General features: G+C 40.8%; 1 long non-coding RNA gene across 3 annotated transcripts; it reads right to left on the bottom strand.

Moving 5' to 3' along the window:
* Positions 1-952: 952 nt before the first annotated feature.
* Positions 953-23677, bottom strand: LOC129144212 (uncharacterized). Of its 3 annotated transcripts, XR_010157904.1 has the most exons (7): positions 13424-23677; positions 10050-10131; positions 8622-8710; positions 6160-6254; positions 4858-4970; positions 4301-4347; positions 3441-3739 (listed from the first exon to the last, which is right to left on the bottom strand). It is a non-coding gene; the product is annotated as an uncharacterized LOC129144212 (long non-coding RNA). The 3 variants fall into 3 exon arrangements; XR_010157905.1 differs by lacking the exons at positions 3441-3739; positions 10050-10131 and adding an exon at positions 953-2485; XR_008548422.2 differs by lacking the exon at positions 10050-10131.
* Between the last annotated feature and the right edge of the window lie 75 nt (positions 23678-23752).

Raw genomic sequence — 23752 nt, 5'->3', positions numbered from 1 at the left:
GCTGCATCTCTGGCCTCACCTTTCACTAATAGGCCTCCCACTCCACCATAAGCTGCAGTCACACCAAACTACTTGCCATTACCCAGCATTTCATATTCTTCCTTACCTCAGATCCTTTGCATATGCTATTTCTGGAAGCCAACAAAGATTTCTGAACATTGAAAGTAACGTTAACCTAAATAACAAACAGAGTGAGGCTCTAAAAGGAAATGATGTTTATCTGGGAATAGAGCATTGCAATGGGAATATGCATGCCATCGTAAACCATGTGCATATTGAGGGAGGCAAAGGAAGACATGGGTGTTTGTTTGTTGTTTGTTTTGAAACAGTCTTACTCTGCTGCCCAGGCTGGAGTGCAGAGATGCAGTTTCAGCTCACTGCAACCTCCGCCTCCAGGGTTCAAGGGATTCTCCTGCCTCAGCCTCCCGAGTAGCTGGCATTACAGGCACCTGCCATCACGCCCGGCTAATTTTTGTATTTTTATTAGAGACGGGGTTTCGCCATGTTGGCCAGGCTTGTCTCAAACTCCTGACCTCAGGTGATCCGCCCACCTAGGCCTCCCAAAGTGCTGAGATTATAGGTGTGAGTCACTGTGCCCAGCTGACAAAGGTTTTTAAAGAAAATGATAAGGAAGGCCAGGTGTGGTGGCTCACACCTGTAATCGCAGCACTTTGGGAGGCCGAGGTGGGTGGATCATGAGGTCAGGAGATCGAGACTATCCTGGCTAACACGGTGAAACCCCGTCTCTACTTTTATACAAAAAAATACAAAAAAATTAGCTGGGCGTGGTGGTGGGAGCCTGTAGTCCCAGCTACTTGGGAGGCTGAGACAGGAGAATGGCGTGAACTCAGGAGGTGGAGCTTGCAGTGAGCCAAGATCGTGCCACTGCACTCCAGCCTGGGTGACAGAGCGAGACTCTGTCTCAAAAAAAAAAAAAAAAGAAAGAAAGAAATAATAAGGAAGATTATGTAATTGTTTTGAAATATTATCTTTGGCTACAATGATCAATTGCAAGGGTAATGCCAGTCTGAGGTTGGACAGGTAGTTGCTGGGCAGATGTCCTTGGAGAAGTATTTTTTGTATGAGGTTGCAAAGTCCTTTGTCCAAGGTTGTGGTTTTTGTAGTCTTTTTCCTTATCAGGTGAACAAGCGTGAGGATCTTTTTTCTTCTTTTTTTTTTTTTCTTTTTGAGACAGGTCTTGCTCTCTCACCCTGGCTGGAGTGCAGTGGTGTGATCTTGGCTTACTGCAATCTCCGCCTCCCAGGTTCAAGTGATTCTCATGCCTCAGCCTCCCAAGTAGCTGGGATTACAGGCATGTGCCACCACGCCCGGCTAATTTATGAATCTTCTCTTCATGACCTTCTCTGGCTCTATTTGTCAAAGTTTTCTTAACATTAGTGACTCCATTTTGATTCTGACAACTTTCACACTTCATTTCCCAGATGCTCTTGCACTAGGTTTGGCCATATAACTATGTTCTAGCCAATGGAGGATGTAAAGGGAAGCGATGTGTTCAACATCCAGGTCATGTTCTTAAAGGGAAGAGGCATATCTTCCCTTTCTTTTTCTGACTGAGTAGAATGCCAGAATGTTGGTGACCCATGTTGACAGATAATGACAACTGTCTAAGATTGGTGAGTCAGTGGGTTTGCCAACACTGTGGAGCCACCATATCAACCTTGTATGTTTACATGAGAGAGAAAAGATCTCAATCTTATCTGTAGAGTTTGTGGTTTTAGATGTTGAACCTACATCCTAAATAGTACAGCAATTTAGCTAGTTAAGCAGAAATTTAATTTAATAAAGACACTTAAGTAAGTCACAGAATTTGCAGGAGAATCAATCAGGCTTGGAGAGTACAGAACCAGGAAAAATGCCCAATGTACTACCATATGACAGCACTACACCAGCAAAGGCCCTGCTGATCATACCTGGTGCTGTGCATTAGATGCCAAAACTGCTCTTACTGCCTCCCCTGAAACTCGATGCCTCCACCATCATCATTACCAGGAAAATGGTGCTTGCCTTCTCATTGTTTCCCAAAGCCTCACTCTGGCACATGTCTATATTTGCAGGGCAGAGGTTAGGTCACATATCCAATTGCAAGGGATACTGGGAAAGTGTGTTTCTGGCTTCTCTCTTGGAAAGGCAAGTAGGGCTACTGTGCAGCCATGCAGGCTATGTACTGTGTAGCTCTGAAGGGCCACCATTCACATCCTAGTTATGTGCATGGCTCCCCCTGGAGTTGTACAGTGGTGTATTAGTCAAGGTAGGCTAATATGTATACAAATAACCTCCAAATCTCGGTGGTCTCATATATAAGGGGTGTGTTTCTCACTCATGTCATGGACCAATCATGCACTGTTCAGTAGGCAGCTTTCCGCATGGTGATGCAAGAAGCCTCGCTCCTTCCATCTAGTAGGTTTCACATTCATGCATGCAGAGCAAACATTCACTGTCATCCCATACCATTGATTGGAGAAACCTGGGGCAGAACATAAAAGGTATATACAGTTGGTGCTTGAGGTAAGATGCTGTCAGCAAGAAATGAGTCAAAGCCCACACAGAACAATTTGCTCCAGCCCTGACTACAATCAGAGTCAAGCCTGAAAGGATATGAGGGGGGTACACAAAAGCCATCTGATACACAAATCTCTACATCATTCTTACCTTCAAAGGACCACAATTAAGTCTAGCTCCAAATCCATGAGTCCCTTGAATTTTGTCAAACACCTGATACCTCCAGGGCTGGGATATACAGGGAAAATGACAAAAGTGATCTGAAAATGTTCCTATCAATCTTAAACCAATCACAAGCCTTCATCCAATTTCCCTTAGGTATTGAATGTTGCTAATTCACTTAACTCAGCCATCCTGCACTAGGAGTCCCCCCATGCATTTCTCCCTCGAAGTGCTCTCTGTGGGTAGGAGCTATTCACACATACTCATTCATTCTTTTATTCTTTTTCTTTCTTTCTTTCTTCTTCTTCTTTTTTTTTTTTTTTTTACTTTAAGTTCTGGGATACATGTGCAGAATGTGCAGGTTTGTTACATAGGTATACAAGTGCCATGGTGGTTTCCTGCACCCATCAACCCATCATCTAGGTTTTAAGCCCTGAATGCATTAGGTGTTTGTCCTAATGCTCTCCCTCCCCTTGCCCCCAACCCCCGACAGGCCGGGGTGTTTGATGTTCCCCTCCCTGTGTCCATGTGTTCTCAATGTTCAAGTCCCACTTATGAGTGAGAACATGCTGTGTTTGGTTTTCTGTTCCTGTGTTAGTTTGCTGAGAATGATGGTTTCCAGATTCATCCATGTCTCTGCAAAGGACATGAACTCATTCTTTTTTATGGCTGCAACACAAACATTTTTGAACAAAATAATCAAATTAGTCAACGGCATTTTTTAAAGTAAAGAATGTTAAGTTTTTATTACTCTGTTGTTGTATAAGGAGGTGAATAATTTTTTTCACCAGGAAATTCTCATGCAAGAAGGATACTCTTTACCAAGGAGTTTAGTGGAGATTAGGGTTTGACCAGGAGGAAGGAAGTTCTAGAAAAGGAGATAAGAAAGAAAGAGAGGCACCTTGGAAGGGAATGGTGTCTGGGAGAGTTTCAGGAGGGAAGTGAGAGTGAGAAGAGGCTCAGAGGCGCAGCGGACACTGAGGAATTTGAAAGAAGTAGAAAGAAGGGGCAATGGAGCCTCCTCATTGGTCTTGGAACCTCCTCATTGGTCTTGGAACTATAAAAATAACATTTGGAACTATTTTCAGTGACTTTTGTGGTGTTCTTTTTTTCTTTGAATCCTAGAACTGGGTTATGTGAATCCTAAGATATATTACATTTATAGGAATCAGCAGTGGTATGATTATTGCAAATTTTGTTTCTTAATTAATTGATTCTGTTGTAACCAAAAAGTTCTATTTTGGTTATATTTTTGCACATGTATCACTCAATGTTATGATAAATATACTCAAATGCTTTAAAGTAACTATGTTGCTCACTCAACAGTTCTCATTCATTCTTTCTTTTTTTTTTTACTTTAAGTTCTGGGATACATGTACAGAATGTGCAGGTTTGTTACATAGGTATACATGTGCCATGGTGGTTTGCTGCACCCATCAACCCGTCATCTAGGTTTTAAGCCCTGCATGCATTAGGTATTTGTCCTAAAGCTCTCCCTCCCCTTGCCCCCCAACCCCCAACAGGCCCAGTGTGTGATGTTCCCCTCCCTGTGTCCATGTGTTCTCATTGTTCAACTCTCACTTATGAGTGAGAACATGAGATGTTTGGTTTTCTGTACCTGTGTTAGTTTGCTGAGAATGATGGCTTCCAGCTTTATCCATGTCCCTGCAACGGACATAATGTCATACTTTTTATGGCTGCATAGTATTCCACAGTGTACATGTGCCATATTTTCTTTATTCAGTCTATCATTGATGGGCATTTGGGTTGGTTCCAAGTCTTTGCTATCACACACACACTCACTCATTCGAAGAGAGTATATGTCACCAAGCTCTTCCACGCCAAGCCCTCAAGTCCCCAGACCCAAACCCTCATGTGTGTGAAAATCACCTCCTGAATGTCGTTTAGCTTGGTAAACTTTTTCCAGGAAAAGATGTTTCCACTTTGGGCTGCACAAACTCTGCATTCTAAGTTTCCATTTCCTAGGGGATTTCCTTTCAAGAAATGCCCCAAAGAAAAAAGACAAAAAGGAGAGGGGAAGTCCTGTTCATTATACTTCAGAATATGTTCTCCTCCTTCTCCCCAGCTCTGAACTCATCCCCACAAATTGCTTTCCCAAATAACTCACTGGGCAGGGCTGTAACAGGGTCCCACAGGATGCTCTCATCCACTTACCCAAGTGTCTCCAAGTGGCTGGCATCAGTGGGCACCTTTTCTTAACTAATAGGACCCTTCCTTGGCTGTCGGGTGGGCCTGCATGTGGTACTTCTTCAAGCCCGCTACAAGCTCTGCAGATGACAGTAAACCTGCTGACCCTGAAGTGCTCTGCTCAGCTCCTCAAAGTGCTGTTTCTCATTGGGTGCACCCTGAGCTCAAAGATGTCTACAGTGCAGTGTTTTCTTATCGCAGACACTCAAGTGATTCCCTTAAAGAATTTGGTTAAAGCAAGGCTAGCAGATTCTTCTAATTTTGTAGCTGCCTTAGGGAGGGAGGGAAAATAACCCAGAGAGTTATACTCAAGACTCCAACTCTGGAGGACTCTGGCAGCATCCCACTGGTCATTCTCATTTCTTCCTCAGATTAAAAGGCAGTGTATCCCAGTCTGCTACCTTTTCTCAGCCTGCACACTCAGGTCGGCCATGTACATGCATTTAGGTTGTGTTTTTCATGAGATCACCACCTGCCATTCACATCAGAAGTGTCTTTATTTCTTTGTGGGGTTTGGTGGGTGATTTCTTTTTTTGGCTTTTTTTCTCCAAAGATAAGAATGTGTACATCCAGTATAAAATTTTTCCAGCAAATGGAAGTAAAGTGCCTTGTTCTAACAGGATAGATATAAACAATGCCACTTTAACTTATTTTAAAAAGAAAACCTTGTTGATCTAGCAATAACTAAAATAACCTGAGTTTCTAAATGAGTTGCTCCTTTCATGAGTGATGGGCTAATCAGCAATTGCCATAAAATTACTAATAAATTGCTTTTTGATATTAGTGTGCTGGTTACATTTGCTATTTTATATTGTAGTTCATATCATTTGTCATTTTATTGTATCAGACGGCATTGCTGAGTTCACATTTTAAATCTACAATCATAATATAACCGCTAATAGTATTTACCATGAATAATTCAAAGTAATAACTATTATATGGAAATAAATTAGAAATTAATAAGTAATGCTAGGCTAATTATTTTATAGCAATAATTTATTTTAATTATGAAATTGTAATAATTGCAAAATTTTAATGTGTATTAAAATTCAGCAGCTTGTTACTATACATTACTTTAAAATGCTATAAATTCTAATATAAGAATGCTGAGCCTAGGCCGGGCGCGGTGGCACACGCTTGTAATCTCAGCACTTTGGGAGGCCGAGGCGGGCGGATCACCTGAGGTCAGGAGTTCGAGACCAGCCTCAACATGGAGAAACCCCCGTCTCTACTAAAAATACAAAATTAGCCAGGTGTGGTGGTGCATACCTGTAATCCCAGCTACTCGGGAGGCTGAAGCAGAACTGCTTGAACCTGGGAGGCGGAGGTTGTGATGAGCCGAGGTCACGCCACTGCACTCCAGCCTGGACAACAAGAGTGAAACTCCGTCTCAAAAAAAAAGAATGCTGAGCCTTTAAATTATTTCTCCACACTGGAGAATATGGCTTCCCAAAACTAAAATTCATTTAAAACCTACTTAAGGTCTACTATGTCAAAAGAAAGGTTGTAAAATCTAGAATCATTTCTATAGAAAATAAAATACTAATGCAAGTAAGTATTGAAATCATCATAAAGAATTTTATTTCCATGAAAAGAAGACATAATTATTTTATACAAATTATTATGTCCTCTTTTATTAATTATCTTTAGTTGCATGGTTGGTGGCTTAAAGCAGTAAACATTATTATCCGACATAGTGTTTGAGTCTTATCAGGGGCATTTTAACTGGGTGGTTCTGGCCAGGATGTCTGGCCAAGCTGCAGTTCAGATTTTGGCAGGGGCTGCAGTCAGCTCAAGGCCTGCCTGGGCCAGATGCTCTACCTTCAAAATGGCGCACTCACAGGGCTGTCAGGAGGAGGCCTCAGTTCCTCACTGTGTAGGCCTCTCCAAGGGGCTGCTCATGCCGTGGCAGCTATCTTCCCACAGAGTAAATGACCCAAGTGATGTACTCTCACTTCTGCCATATGCTATTAGTCACACAGGCAGTCCCTAGAAGATGGAGAAGCATGCACGGGACATGAATATCAAGAAGCAGAATAATACTGAGAACCACCCTGGAGGCTGCCTACCACACCAAGTGACTTTGAGTTCTTAATTACTCTTATTTAAAATGTAAATTTTCTTCTAATTTGATTGGTACCATTCACATAGATTAACTTTATGGTTGTTTTATTAAGACATAATTAACACATTCATTTCCTTAAATATTTCTTGATAAGTGATGCCTCAAAAAGGTGGCTTTGGCCAGATGCCATGGCTCATGCCTGTAATCCCAGCACTTTGGGTGGCCGATGGGGGTGGATCACTTGAAGTCAGGAGTTTGAGACCAACCTGGCCAACATAGCAAAAACCCGTCTCTACAAAAAATACAAAAATTAGCCGGGCGCTGTGGCGGGTGCCTGTGTCCCAGCTACTTGGGAGGCTGAGGCAGAGAATTGCTTGAACCCGGGTGGCGGAGGTTGCAGTGAGCTGAGATCACACAACTGCACTCCAGACTGGGGAACAGAGAAAGACTCCGTCTCAAAGAAAAGAGAAGAAAAAAAAGAAAGGAGAGGAAGGGAAGGGAAGGGGAGGGGAGGGGAGGGGAGGGGAGGGGAATGGAGGCTTTGAGGTTGTGATGACTCTGAAACAATTCCCCTGGGGGTGGGGTGTGGTGTGCATACTCATTTCAGAGACTTCAACCATCATCTATTTGCAGATGGTAAATCCGTATCTCCTGCCAGACCACTCTCCTGACTTGTATCTCCAAGCTGCCTACCAGACATACTCATTTACACATTCTACAAGCACTTCAAACTCAACTTGCCCAAAGTCAATACTTCCTCAAAAATTACTTTGTTCTTCTTCAGTAATCCCTTTGATATCACGAGGCAGCACATCAACCCAGTTGCCTGAGCCAGAAACATGGTGTCATCCCTGAATTCTCATGAACATGTATATCCAATCACTTATCAAGTCCTATCGATTTGACCTCTTCAGCATCTCCCAAATCTCCTCTAGATGCGACAGCCTCCAACACCACGATGGTTCAGATGCTCACCCTTCCTCCCCAGTTCTCCCAATTACCTTCTAATCACTCTGCCTCTGATCTCATCTTCCCTTACTCTGGTCTAGCTTTTACATTGCCCACTAAAGTAATTTTAAATGTGAGTTTAATCACATTGTTCCCTGACTTGAAGTCCTGCCATATACATTTGGTGCCATATACATTTCTTGGTTTGGCAAACAAGGCACCCTCAAGCCTGCTTCAGCCTATTTTTCTAGTCCTCTTTCTCATTAGACCCCAACATAAACCCTAAGCTCCAGTCCTAATAAACTTTTCAGAATTCTTTGAATCACCTGCATGGTCTCCTTACTTCCGGGTCTTTGCACATGTTACCTCTACTTGTAATATTTTTCCACTCCCTTGTTTACCGTCCCAGATCTTTGCCATCTTTCCAAACATAGCTCCAGTGTCACCTCCTTTGGGCAGCCTTCCCTGATTTCCCAATCTGAGCCAGAGGCCCCCTCTTCTGTATTTTCACACAGCGTCACATGCATATCTCTATGGATGTAATACACAGTTTGACAAGCATATGTTCCTCCACCTTTGAAGACAATGACTGCATCAATGTTATTCAGCTGTTCAGTCCTAGTTACATAACAGTCCCTTGATAAGTGATAGTGAAAAGCAAAAAGGGGCAGAGTGCCTTTTCCCCTCTCAAGGGCCTGGCTGGAAGCAGAACACTTACGTATGTTCCCATATGTTGCAGCTCTAGTCCTTACGTTCCTAGGGTGGGGAAAGTTGCAGGAAGTCAGGGACCCCAAACGGAGGGACCGACTGAAACCGAAGCAGAGGAACATAAATTGTGAAGATTTCATCTTAATATGGACATTTATCAGTTCTCAAATAATACTTTTATAATTTCTTATGCCTGTCTTTAATCTCTTAATCTTGTTATTTTAGTAAGCTGAGGATGTACGTCACCTCAGGACCACTGTGATAATTGTGTTAAGTGTACAAATTGATTGTAAAACATGCGTGTTTGAACAATATGAAATCAGTGTACCTTGAAAAAGAACAGAATAGCAGCGATTTTTATGGAACAAGCGAAGACAACCGTAAGGTCTGACTGCCTGCAGGGTCAGGCAAAAAGAGCCATATTTTTCTTCTTGCAGAGAGCCTATAAACGGACATGCAAGTAGGAGAGATATTGCTAAATTCTTTTCCTAGCAAGGAATATTAATATTAATACCCTGGGAAAGGAATGCGTTCCTGGGGGGAGGTCTATAAACGGCCGCTCTGGGCATGTCTGTCTTGGGCAGTTGAGATAAGGACTGAGATACGCCCTGGTCTCCTGCAGAACCCTCAGGCTTACTAGGGTTGGGAAAACTCCGCTCTGGTAAATTTGTGGTCAGACCGGTTCTCTGCTCTCAAACCCTGTTTTCTGTTGTTTAAGATGTTTTTCAAGACAATATGTGCACCGCTGAACATATACCCTTATCGGTGGTTCTGCTTTGCCCTTTGCCTTGTGATCTTTGTTGGACCCTTATCAGTGGTTCTGCTTTTGCCCTTTGTCCTGTTCCCTCAGAAGCATGTGATCTTTGTTAGACCCTTATCAGTGGTTCTGCTTTTTGTCCTTTGAAGCATGTGATCTTTGTACCTACTCCCTGTTCTTACACCCCCTCCCCTTTTGAAACCCTTAATAAAACCTTGCTGGTCTGAGACTCAGGCGGGCATCACAGTCCTACTGATATGTGATGTCACCCCTGGCAGCCCAGCTGTAAAATTCCTCTCTTTGTATTGTCTCTCTTTATTTCTCAGCTGGCCGACACTTACGGAAAATAGAAAGAACCTACATTGAAATGTTGGGGGCGTGTTCCCCCAATAGGGGAAATGATGCTACTTGCTTAGAAGCTGGCCCTCTCAGCATGCCAAATTATACTGCCTCCTTCTAACTGATGTTACAGGTTTGATCAATACCCATTTCCCTACTTTTGCTTTGTTTTCCTTTTCTGTTGAAGCAGAGAGGCCAAACGTGACTTTCCAGCCTTTCTTACACCTGAGGCTGGTTAATGACACAGTTCCAACCAATGAGATGTGAGCAAAAGGCCCTGGGAAGGCCATCCCTTCCTGAAATAAACGGCAAAGCCTTAGTGTGAGGATTCGGCTACTTCACCTTTCTCTTTTCCTCCAGCCTGGAATGTGGTTGTGGGGCCTTGTGATGCAGCAGCCATCTTGTGACTATGAATCCAACAGGCCTAAAAATGAAAACCACTCACTACTGAGCAGGATAGAGCAGAAAGACAGAAGAAGTCACGGTCTTTCATGACATTGCTGAGCACTGAATCAGCCCTGAATTGCCAACTTCCAATGATGTTCTGTAAAATTAAATAAATCCCTAATTGTTTGAGCTACCAAAGGTCAAGTTTTCTGTTATTTGCAACCAAAAGCATTTCTAAGAGATATGATACCCTATGGAGGTATAAATTTCTTATTACCTAGGACTCCTTGGAGTTATGTGCAATATTAATAACCAATATAGGCACTATTTATTGAGCTCATACTACAGATCAAGCACAGTAATAAATGTTGATGATTCATGATCTCATTTTATTTTATTTTATTATTATTATTTTTTTTTTTTTTTTTGAGACGGAGTCTCACTCTCTCACCCAGGCTGGAGTGCAGTGGCACAATCTCAGCTCACAGCAAGCTCCGCCTCCCGGGTTCATGCCATTCTCCTGCCTCAGCCTCCCAAGTAGCTGGGACTACAGGTGCCTGCCACCACACCTGGCTAATTTTTTGTATTTTTAGTAGAAACGAGGTTTCACTGTGTTAGTCAGGATGGTCTTGATCTCCTGACCTCGTAATCTGCCTGCCTTGGCCTCTCAAAGAGCTGGTATTACAGGCGTGAGCCACCACACCTGGCCATGATCTCATTTTAATCCTCACCTAAGAGATAGATGGTATTATTATTATTATTATGACAGAGTTCTTCTTAAGCATGGGATAATTCAATGAGAGAGACAAGGAAACTCACCTAAGGTCACCCAGTAAGTGTCAGAGAGTGTCATGCTCATAAGCACTGTATTGATCTGCAAATAACACCAGCCATTTGATCTTAATTTTTGGAGGACAGACAGCATTCCATGCCTGAAGCCTTTCTGTTACCTGAGAACTGTCAATACAACAGAGCTTGGCTCATAATGATACTTACACCACCTGTGTATAAACAAAACTAGTGTAACCAAATAAAATGGTGTTATTGTAAAGAGCTCATGGGAATTTGAGCAGGGTAGCCTTTTGGAAAGCACCAAAAGGGGCCTATTTGGCTTTGAAGTGCAAGGTAGCCTAGGCAGAGGCTATATGAAAAATATTTGGCCAAAATGCTCCACATAATAAGGTCTCAAGAAATTCTGGAGTTGTCAGCTGGTGCTCTGAGAAGGGAAGTGGACTCTGGAAGAAAGAAGGGAGGGGAGGAAGGGCACTTCCTCTTGAAGCAGTGAGAAATCCCCTCTAGTGGGGAATGGCAGGAAAAGGTACAAGAGGAGTGAGGAGTAATACACAATCTGAAGCAGTTTTCTGCATATGCTATAATTACTCCATGAAACTTCAGAAACATCTGTTAATTGAAATAGCCTTGCATTAGCATTGTTTTGGAGAAGGAGTAAAACATGGCGGTAGGCCAGGTGTGGTGGCTCACACCTATAATCCCAGCACTTTGGGAGGCCGACGCGGGTGCATCACTTGAGGTCAGGAGTTCGAGACCAGCTTGGCCAACACGGTGAAACCCTGTCTCTACTAAAAAATACAAAAATTAACCAGGCATGGTGGTGCATGCCTGTAATCCCAGCTACTCAGGAGGCTGAGGCAGAGAGTCACTTCAACCCAGGAGGCAGAGGTTGCAGTGAGCTGAGATCGCACCATTGCACTCCAGCCTAGGTGACAGAGCAAGACTCTGTCTCAAAAAAAAACAATAATAATAATCAGTGGCAGCACTTTCAAAAATCTACACAGGGATGAGATGACAGGTTCCAGCTGCAAACCCACCTGTGTTGTAGATAGATTCTGTATTTTTCCCAAATACATTGAGTCACTAGAACCTTTGGAGGTACAGGAAGAGGAACGAGATCACTTAGGATGGAGGATAAAGCCTTTTTATTGGATAATACTGAAGAGGATGTTAGGGGAAAGGTAAAGCACTTAAAGTCACTTGGGTTTCAGGGGTTTATTAAAAATTGGATGATATTCTAGACCAGCACTGTCCAATACATATATAGCCACGAACATCAGCCATATGTTTAATTGTAAACTTTCTGGTAGCTACATTTTAAAAAGTAAAAAGAAATACATAAAATTACTTTTAACAATTCCTATGATTTGAATATGTTCCTCAAAGTTTATGTATCAGAAACTTTATCCCCAATGCAGCAATGTTGGCGGTACAGCCTAATAAGTGGTGATTAGGTCATGAAGGCTCTGCCCTTGTGAGTGGATTAATGTTGTTATTGAGGGAGTAAGTTAGTTATCTCAAGAGAGGGCTTGTTAGAAAAATGAGTTTGGCCCTCTATTTCTCTCCCACACATTCTCTTGCTCTCCTGCCTTCTGCCATGGGATGATGAAGCAAGAAGGCCATCACCAGATGCCACCCCTTGACCTTGGACTCCAGCCTCCAGAATTGTAGGAAATAAACCTCTGTTCTTTATAAACTAACCAGTGTTAGACATTCTGTTATAGCAGCACAAAATGGACTAAGAAAATAATATAGTTTATTTAATCTAACAAAATTTTTTTATCATGTAACAAATGTTTAAAAATACATGAGATATTTCATATTCTCTTTTTGCACTAAGACTTTGAAATCCATTTGGTAATTTATACTTACAGCTATCTCAATTTGAGCTAGCCACATTTGAAGTGCTCAATAACACCAAACCTTACCTCTTTTTTTTTAAGTTTAACAATTTTTCATGGCAATTTGCCTAAAATATAGTACTATAAACTTGGATGTCTCCCCTTTTTTGCAACTTTTTCTCTATTATAAAAATTTTCTCCCTTTTTTGCAGCTTCTCTATTATTTTCTACTATTGGTCGTTTGTAGAAAAGCTGAAAAATACAGAAAAGTACAAAGAAAGAAATTTAATCCATCCATAAACCACCTTTCAGAAATAACCACTGCAAAAATTTTAATATATGGTTCTAAATTAAATATACATACATATATATCTCAAATTAAGATATAGTATATGAAATATACAGTATTATTTGCTTCCTTTTTCACTTTTAAAAAAGTTATGTGATGCCCAAACTGAGGTCATCTTTCTCTGCACATTCAGAAGAATCTATACAGTTTTCAGCATGCCACAGATAGCATTATGAATCCTTCAGTCCCTAAGGTTAAATAAATGTTATCTATTCCCAATCCTTTGTTATGGATGTCTCTTCTGTCACTGTAAGTTTATGGGGTTTTTTCTTCTCCAAATTATGAGAGTTCATCTTTTTCTCTTCATATACAATGTTTTCACCTAATTCATTTCTCACGTGCATTACCGTAACAGTAGCTTCTTTGGTCTCCCTGTGTCCAATTTCTTCCATTTCAAAACATTCTGGTTGTTGATGCAAGACTAATCTTCAAAATGTCATTTTTGACCTGTTGGTAGGAAGAAGACAGAAGAGATGGGAGATTAAGCAGCCAGCTTTGAATCTCTGAAATAGAAATACACACTCCAGGGAAATCTGTGCTTCCAATGGGAATATAATTACCCCTCCATATACTCCCCCTTCACATCCAACCCATCATAGAAAAGGAAAGTCTGACACAAGATACTTATTAAAACCTCAAAAAGGTATTAGAGCCCAGTTTCTCTAAGAAAGGATACTGGAGGCCAGGCGCAGTGGCTCACGCCTGTAATCCCAGCACTTTGGGAGGCCAAGGCAGGCAGATCACAAGGTCAGGAGTTTGAGACCAGCCTGGCCAATATCGTGAAACCCCGTCTCTACTAAAGATATGAAAAATTAGCCATGCGTGGTGGTGCACCCCTGTAATCCCAGCTACTTGGGAGGCTGATGCAGGAGAATCGCTTGAACCCAGGAGGCGGAGGTTGCAGTGAGCCGAGATTGCGCCATTGCATTCTAGCCTGGGCAACAGGGCAAGACTCCATCTCAAAAAAAAAAAAGAAAAAAGAAAGGATACTGGAAATTACAGCTACCTTTTCCCCACCAATGCATAGATACAGAAAAGCTACAGAGCACTAGAACTATGCCCTCCAGCCACAGTCCAGAGGGCAAAACAAATGGGTCTTGCACAAAAATGAGAAAGGATTTGAGGAGAAATTACACCCAAGTAAATTGAAAGTCTGGATAGACTCCCCTACATTAAACATTAAGAAGATGAAAACAAATACTGTCTGCATTATGAAAATCTATTACTTTTTTAAAAGGAGGACAAAGAAACAACCAGACTAAGAAAAAAAAGATATGGAACCCAGTGTTGAAGAAAATATAACTCAAAGGAGAGAAGGAAATTCTCTATAACGGCTTCTCTATAAAGCAACTAAAAAAATATGAATTCTATAAATAAGAACTTAAAGACAAGATGAAATACAAAACAACAACAGGAAAAGAGAAACTTACAATTCTAAGTAAACAGATTAAAGACTAAAAGAATACTCATCATAACTCATAGATTCTGCTTCTTATATATGACATTACACACAGATAAAAGAGACCCAGGGTCTGGGCCCTGCTCTTTAAAGGACCGAGGATATCACAAAGACCAGGAAGATAAATTTATTAAAGAACACGTGGGCATCTCTGATGTTCTGTGCTGGCACAGCAAAACCCACAACCCTAAACCTACTCTCATAATTCACACCCCTCAGGCCCCAAGGAAAGGTTTCTTCTGAGGTACCGAAGAATGCCAAACGCCATGAAGGTTTTTGCGCCTTTGCCAATATCAGAGATGGACACTGCTCAGGAGAATGAGAAAGATTTGAGCTGAAGAATTTAAGGAGGATAATAGACCAATTCACTTGCTTGTCAGATACATAGTCTCAGCATGAATCCCATAGATTCTTACTGAAGAAAGTATCATTTCCCAGAAGGCCAAGCATTCATTCTCTCATGTCTTTTTGTATCTAATTCATTGGTTTTGAAGGTACTAAAATATTAAAGCATATTCACAACTGTTACACATGGCATCTGAGGAGCATTTTGCAACATTAAACAACTCATATTACATATTATTCTTAAAGGTGTATGTACATACAGACAAGAAATAACTTATGTGAAGTGTAGTTCCAATTATTTACATTGGTAACTATGTGGACTTTGAACATTAACACTACAAATAGTTTTACAATGTAAAAATCTTTTACTATTACTGTATTAAACTTTTAAAATACTAAATAAAATATCAACTCTATGTAATTTTGATTTTTGTTCAATGTAATTATTATTTATTTTTATTTTTATTTTTATTTGCGACAGAGTGACTCTGTTGCCCAGGCTGGAGTGCAGTGGCACAATCTCAGCTCACTGCAACCTCCACCTCCCGGGTTCAAGCCATTCTCCTGCCTCTGCCTCCCAAGTAGCTGAGATTACAGGAGCCCACCACCATATCTGGCTAATTTTTGTACTTTTAGTGGAGACAGGGTTTCACCATCTTGGGCAGGCTGGTCTCAAACTCCTGACCCATCAGGTGATCTGCCTGCCTTGCCCTCCCAAAGTGCTGGGATTACAGGCATGAGCCACTGCACCCAGCCTGTTTTGTCTTTTGATAGAGAAATTTCAGGCAGGGTGCAGCGGCTCACACCTGTCATCCCAGTGCTTTGGGAGGCTTAGGTGGGAGGATTGTTTGAGGCTGAGAGATCAAGAGACCCTTCTCTACAAAAAAATTCAAAAAATTAGCCTGGTATGGTGGTATGTGCCTGTATAGTCCCAGCTACTTGGAAGGCTGACATGGGAGAACTGCTTGAACCCAGGAGCTCAAGGCTGCAGTAAGCTATGATTGTGCCACTGCATTCCAGCCTGGTTGACAGAGGAAGACACTGTCTCTTAAAAAAAAAAAGTTTTTAAATTTCAATTTTAGAAGAAAAATATAAAAATCATTAAAACAATTTAAAAATTTAAGTTTTTACTTCCTTTTCGTTTTTGATGAAAATTATTCAAATTTTGTTCTTTTTAAATTTTTAATCATATATATATATATAATTTTTTTTTTTGAGACGGTGTCTCGCTCTGTCACCAGGCTTAAGAGTGCAGTGGCGCACGGCTCACTGCAACCTCTAGTTTGAGTGATTCTCCTACCTCAGCCTCCTGAGTAGCTGGATTACAGGCACATGCCACCACACCCAGCTAATTTTTTGTATTTGTAGTAGAGATGGGGTTTCACCATGTTGGCCAGGATGGTCTTGACCTCCTGACCTCATGATCCTCCTGTCTTGGCCTCCCAAAGTGCTGGGATTACAGGCATGAGCCACTGCGCCCAGCCTCTTCTATATATTTTTTTAAAAATTACGTGAAAATGTGAAAAACGGCTGGACGCGGTGGCTCACACCTGTAATCCCAGCACTTTGGGAGGCCTATGCGGGCAGATTACGAGGTCAGGAGATCGAGACCATCCTGGCCAACACAGTGAAACCCCATCTCTACTAAAAATACAAAACATTAGCCAGGCGTGGTGGCAGGCGCCTATAGTCCCTGCTACTTGGGAGACTGAGGCAGGAGAATGGTGTGAACCCGGGAGGCGGAGCTTGCAGTGAGCCAAGATTGTGCCACTGCATTCCAGCCTGGGTAACAGAGCGAAACTCAGTCTCAAAAAAAAAAAAAAAAAAAAAAAGAAAATGTAAAAAAGTTCTTAAAAAACAAATTATATGAAAATCTTCATTATACCAACATAATGAGTGATTTTGCTAAAATGAAAGAAAAATTAATGTTATGAATAGACAGAAAGCATATGAACTATAAGTTTTTACTTTAGTACACATCTAACCATTGCTGGCCCATGAACAGAACACTCAAATATGCCCAATTATAATTACATGCATCACCTTTAATATTTTGTCAAATTTCAGTCATGTAAAAACCATGGCTTTTACACATATTGTCTATTTTGTTAGTATGAAACTATATTTGTCAAAGAAGAAGGATAGAGCATATTTTTTAATTTAATAATTTCTTAGTTTGGTTTATAACTTCTAAATATTTAGATATATGGAGGATGGGCCTGCATTTATTTTCTTGCTCTTATTCCTACAAATATCAGGAGCAGCACTGCTTATCAGTAAGGAACAAAACTGATATAGCAAAAAATTAAATTATTCCCAAGAAGGAAAGTCTTGAGACAAATAAAGTGAGCATAAGGAAATAAAACCCAAAAAGTCGTTTAAGAAAAATGAATAGATATGGAAAATAAAAGTGACCCAGGTCCAATGGAGAAATCTGCTGAACACTTACCTTAGCCAAGTGCTCAAATTTAGTGCAATGAATGATGGGAAAGCCTGAGGCAGTATGCATCCCGATGTGATGAACTGAACACTACACACTAGCTATTCTTGCAAAAAATGGGTAATCTGAATCTAATCATAAGCAAATAATTGGACAAATTTGAATTGTGGGACATTTCACAAGACAACTTGTCTGGACTTCTCAAAAATGTCATTGTCATAAAACCTCCCTCCCCACCCTTCCCAGAAAATAACTTAAAGATTGCTCTAGATTAAAGAAAATGAAAGACATCATTTTTAAAAAGTGACCCGATATATAGATAATTGTCCCTTGAAGTAAAAATTCAACGAAGCAACAGAAAAATTATCAAAAATATGTGAAAACAAAGCCAGGCACAGTGACTCACACCTGTAATCCCAGCACTTTGGGAGGCCAGGGTGGGTACATTCTTTGAGCTCAGGAGTTCAAGACAAGTCAGGGCAACATAGAAAGACCCCCAACTCTATTAAAATATATTTTTATATATAATATAATATTATATATTATATGTAAGTATATATATAAAGAAAACATTCTCTAAAAGAAAAATGGAACCCACAGATTGAAAAGAAAGTTCTCCTTTAAGTAAGATTTGTACCAAATGAAATGCTTAAACAGGAGAAGTTAGTTATATCTTGACCTTCCTTAGGTCCTCTTGGTTACCATTATATGGTCCAGTGGCAATTGTATTGTCACACACCTTTCTTACTCTACTTTACACATTAGTTTCTGATTTTTCCTCCCTTCTATCTTTTTTCTCATCTCATGACACTGGCGGAGTGGCTAACATAGTTAACTATGTGTAAAATAAGAGTAAGTAGGCTCAGAATGAGTGCCTAATGGCCTTTATTGTGGCATAAAGAGCTCAGGTTTGGTGAAGGTTACTGATAAAACTCAGAGGCATTCTTTACTTCCAGCTTCAGGGCTATGTTCTTAAATGCAGATGTTATCAGGCGTCTGACTTTCATATAAGGGAAGAGAAAGGATCAGGGAGAATCCCTTCTACTTCTCTCAATTTCCCATCTTAGTACACATTAGAAAAAACTTTTATCAAGACTTTCACCTCCTGAGGAGCATCCTCGTTTCCTCATCCTTGACTTTTGACCTACGTATATTATTATAACTGATGTGAGTGTCTTGTAGGCAGTATATAACTAGGCTGTGCTTTCTTCTTTTTTTAATCCATTCTGACATTCTCTCTGTTTTAATTGGCATGTTGAGACCAAAGGTTGGCCAACTATGGCCCATGGGCCAAATCCAACCCACCACCTGTTTTTGAAACAGAACAATATGTAAAAGAGATTGCTTGTGGTTCACAAAGCCGAATATTTACTATATGGCTTTTTAAAAACATTCCTCAACCACTGATTTAGACCATTTATACTTAATGTAATTATTGATATGTTTAGATTGATGCCTAATATTTTATTGTTTGCTTTTAGTTTTTATCTCTGTTTTTTGTTCTTCTATTTCTCCTTTCCTATCTCCTTTTGGGTTACTTGAACATTTTTTAATACTACATTTTATGTATTATGTGTTTTGACTTGATCATAGCTCACTGCAGCCTCAAACTCTTGGGCTCAAGTGATTCTCCCACCTCAGCCCCCTGAGTAGCTAGGACTATAAGCATTCACCACCATGTCTGGCTTTCTTTTTTTTTTTTTTTTCTGTAGAGGTGGGGTCTCACTATGTTTCCTAGGCTAGTCTTGAATTCCTGACCTCAAGCCATCCTCCCACCTCAGCCTCCCAAAGTATTGGGATTACAGGCATGAGCCTCTGTGCCCAACCTATATCTCTTTGTACAGTATCTTTATGGGTTGCTCTAGGGATTACAGTAGACATGTTTAACTTTTTCTAACTCTACTTAGAATCAGTATTTTACCACTGTAAGTGCAATATGAAAACTTCACTACCATATAGGTCTCTTTATCCTTGCCCTTTTATTTTGTAGTTATTATATACCACATCTATAAACATTAAAAACTTCACCATTGTTTGAATTTTTGCTTTCTATCATTTAACATATTTTAAAGAACTAAAGAGGAGAAGAATATTATACTTATCTTGGTATTTGCCATTTCTGTTGCTCTTCCTTTATTCCTAATGCTCCAAGTTTCCTTTTGGTATCATTTCCCTACTATATGGTGAATTTCCTTTAGCAATTCTTTTAGTGCAAGCTTACTAAAAACAACTCCTCTTAGTTTTCCTTCATCTGAGGATGTCTTTATTTCATCACTTCATTACTGAAGGATATTTTTGCTAGTAATAGAACTCTGGTTCACAGTTCAAGCTAGGCGAGCTCATACATTGGAAAAAATAGTAAACTAAACATCAGTTCAGTGGTACTTTGATTTTTGTCTTCTTCACTGATGTGCCTGCTATTATTTACTTTTCAGAGTCCTCAAATAGTGGCTGTGTGCATTCTGTCCAGCTTTTATGGCTGCATTCAGGTGGAAAGACAGGGTGGAGTGTGCTTATTCCATTTTACCCAGAAGGAGAATCCTTTCTTCACCCTTTAACACTCTTCAATTACGGAGAATAGTAGTTTGATTAGTAGAAGTTGACATTCCCCCATCAGTGTTTACTAGTAAGAGTATCAGTATGCTAAAAGTCACATCCAGGAATGTTCCAACTCCTTTGTTCTCTCTTTGACCTGCTTGCACCAGAGACAATGAGCCCTTGACCTTTCTGTTACTACCTGCTAAAACAGGCCCAGGAGATCTTTCAGGGATAGCTCTGGCCATCTTTCATCTCTTTTCTCCTGATGACACCTAGAATATATAAGGCCACCTAAACTTCTCACAGATGGTGGCTAAGTCAGAGTCTGCTCTGTGAATCCAGCTTTACTCATGGGAGGTCCCTAAGTCTAGATACGGAGAGAGAGTAAGACGGCCCCACTTTGGCCCCAGATCCAAGTATATTCACCAATCCAACTTTGTCATAAAGTCCAACTTTGTCATGGTTCACATGGGGGTTGTCTGGCTCCTGCCTGATCCATTAATTAGTTGATACTTCTTCTTCTTCATTGGCCATTAGATTCCTGTATCTAGTCTCTCTATACATAGACAGAAGTCTAACATGTCTAGATTATCCTAATGTACACTAATGTATCCGGGATAGGAATCAGAAGCCCTATCCCAGCTGGTTTAAGTAAAAGCAACTTATTGGATTACATAAATAAAATGCCAATTTCAGCCTAAGCTAGAATCAGACACTCAAAAGGACCTGTCTCTTCATTTCTCAGTCTTCTTTTCTTCATAAGGGCTTTAGTCTTAGGCCACATGGTAGCCCCAGGAGCTCATGGTTCAAATCATCCTATACCTAGACATCACAATAAAATAAGACGACCTCTTCCCAATAGTTCCTATTAAGAACCCTAGAATTGGGCCAGGCGTGGTGGCTCACACCTGTAATCCCAGCAATTTGGGAGGCTGAGGCAGGCAGGTCACTTGAGGTCAGGAGTTTGAGACTAGCCTGGCCAACATGGTGAAACCCCATCTCTACTAAAAAATACAAAAATTAGCTGGGCATGGTGGTGCTTGCTTGTAATCCCAGTTACGTGGGAGGCTGAGACAGGAGAATCACTTGAACCCAGGAGGTGGAGGTTGCAATGAGCCAAGATTGAGCCACCACACTCCAGCCTGGGCAACAGAGTGAGACTCCATCTCAAATAAACAAACAAAAAAAGAATCCTAGAATTGAAGCTTTTTTTTTTTTAGATGGAATTTCACTCTTGTTGCCCAGGCTGGAGTGCAATGGTGCAATCTCAGCTCACCGCAACCTCCACCTCCTGGGTTCAAGCAGTCCTCCTGTCTCAGCCTCCCAAGTAGCAGGGATTACAGGCAGGTGCCACCACACCCAGCTAATTTTGTATTTTTAGTAGAGACGGGGTTTCTCTAGACTGGTCTCGAACTCCCGACCTCAAGTGATCCGCCCGCCTTGGCCTCCCAAAGTGCTGGGATTACAGGCGTGAGCCACTGTGCCCGGCTGCTCATTAACTTTGATTGGGTGACATGCCCATGCCTGTGGTCTGCGGAGCTATCAGTCTCTCCAAACCGCATGGACTGAGAGTGGAGAAGAGCCACTGCCCATGGAAAACTAGGGTGCTGAGACCAAAAGAAAGGGAATGCTTTGGAAAATAAAACAACAGGTGTCACATCCAAGGAAAAGTGGATGCTATCCAACCTGTAGTTAGAACTGACATTCATTATACTCCTATCATAGGCCAGGCACTGTGCTAAGTGCTTTACATATGTTATTGTATTCAATATGGCTGGTAATAGTAATACACGAAAAGTTAGTCAACATCATTAGGCATCAGGGAAATGTTATGTTAAAAATCACAATAAGGTACCATTTTATGAGGACTGAAAATATCAAAATTTGGCAAGGATGTGGAACAACCGAAACGCTCATCTATTGCTAAGAGTGTGAAAGGGTGCAGTCGCTTTGGAAAAACAATTCAGCAGTGTCTAAAGTTAAGCTACCATATGATTCAGCAATTTGACCCAGATACTTTCCCCAACAGGGATAAAAATTATGTCCACACAAGGTCTTATACAAGAATGTTCATAACGCCCTATGCATAATAGCCAAAAACTATAAGCAAAGCAAATGGCCATTAATAGAATGGATGACCGCTTGTGGTATGGTCATACAATGGAATACTATTCAACAATTAAAAGCAACTAATTACCGATACAACAGCATGGATGAATCTCATTGATATTGAAGTCAGACGCAAAGCAGAAGAAAGACACAAGGCAATGCATATTGTAGGTCTCCATTTACAAGAAGTTCAAAAAAAGACAAAACTAATCTATGGTCATTGAAATTTGAAAATAGTTGTCCGGGCACGGTGGCTCACGCCTGTAATCCTAGCACGTTGGGAGGCCGAGGTGGGCAGATCACAAGGTGAGGAGTTCGAGACCAGCTTGGCCAATATGGTGAAACCCCGTCTCTACTAAAAATACAAAAATTAGCCAGGCGTGGTGGCAGACACCTGTAATCCCAGCTACTCGGGAGGCTGAGGCAGGAGAATTGCTTGAACCCGGGAGGCAGAGGACACAGTGAGCTGAGACTGCACCACTGCACTCCAGCCTGGGTGACAGAGCAAGACTCCGTCTCAAAAAAAAAAAGAGAAAATAGTTGCCTTGGGGTGGTGGTGGATTGTCTGGAAAACTGGCACGAAATAACTTTCTGGAGCAATGAAAATGTTCTAGATCTTGACTGGGTGGTATATACAACTGCTAAATGTCATCAAGTTGCTAAATGACATTTATCAACTGCTAAATGTCACCTAAGTCTGTGGAATTTACTGTATGCAAATTATACCTCAATTTTTAAAAATTACAAAGGACTAACATTAAAGTTTGTGCCACAGTTTAATCGTTCCTCTAATGTTGTGCACTATTTTCCCATTTTTTCACAATCACAAATTATGATACAATGACTATCTTTTGTGCATATGTGAAATTACCAATATTAAGCATTTTGACCCATAAAAATGACAAGTTTGTATAGTCAAACCTAGTAGATATTTAATATTTTGGATTATTCCCATTATCCCCATTTTTAGTTAGGTGACTTGAGAAAAGTTTACAAATTTTTGTTGATACTCATTGCTAAACTGCTTTTTCTACCAATTTTATAAATGTATACTCCTTTTACAAAAGTGTCTTAGGTTGGTGCAAAAGTAATTGCGGTTTTTGCCATTACTTGCAATGGCAAAAGCCGCAACTACTTTTGCACCAACCTATGACTTGAATCCTGTTTTTCAGTTCTTCAAATTTTGATAGACACTTATCTTGCACATCCATATGCACGCTCCTCGATTCCCAGCACTTTGTACATCTCTCATGGCTCATAACACATTCTTCTTCCATCACGTATGTGTACACATATGGCTGTATAGGAAAACAGCTTCTGGAGGATAAGAACAATTTGTTTTGCGGTTTTTTATTTTTAATAAACTCTCCTAGCTTGGTGCCTTATGCATTTCATTTATTCATTCAACTAACATCTTCCAAATTCACATAAGGGACCAGTTATCTGTGAATGGTGTAACAGGCCTTCAAAAAGTCCACGAAACTAAACATTACCAGTTTCAAATATACCCGACAGGTCTCATTTTAACATTCATGCCCCAAGTTTTAAGTTCCCAGATTGCTACCTTCCCATGTTTTTGGTGCTCTAATCTGGAAACAAAAACTCTGAAAATTTAGTTTTGAATGTATTATGTGAGGGCCTTTCCCTGGGCCCTGCTAATAATTCCTTAAAATGCTCCCCAGAACCACATGTTGGGGGACTTAGGATAATCAGTGAAATCTAGGGCAGCCTGTCGGTCTGGGACTTTTCACAGGACTCTGAAGGGCACCGGGGTAATTCCTTTTT

This window comes from Pan troglodytes, chromosome 5, assembly GCF_028858775.2.
Source record: "Pan troglodytes isolate AG18354 chromosome 5, NHGRI_mPanTro3-v2.0_pri, whole genome shotgun sequence".
In the NCBI taxonomy this organism is placed as follows: Eukaryota; Metazoa; Chordata; class Mammalia; order Primates; family Hominidae; genus Pan; species Pan troglodytes.
This window is presented reverse-complemented; position numbering and strand designations above follow the sequence as displayed.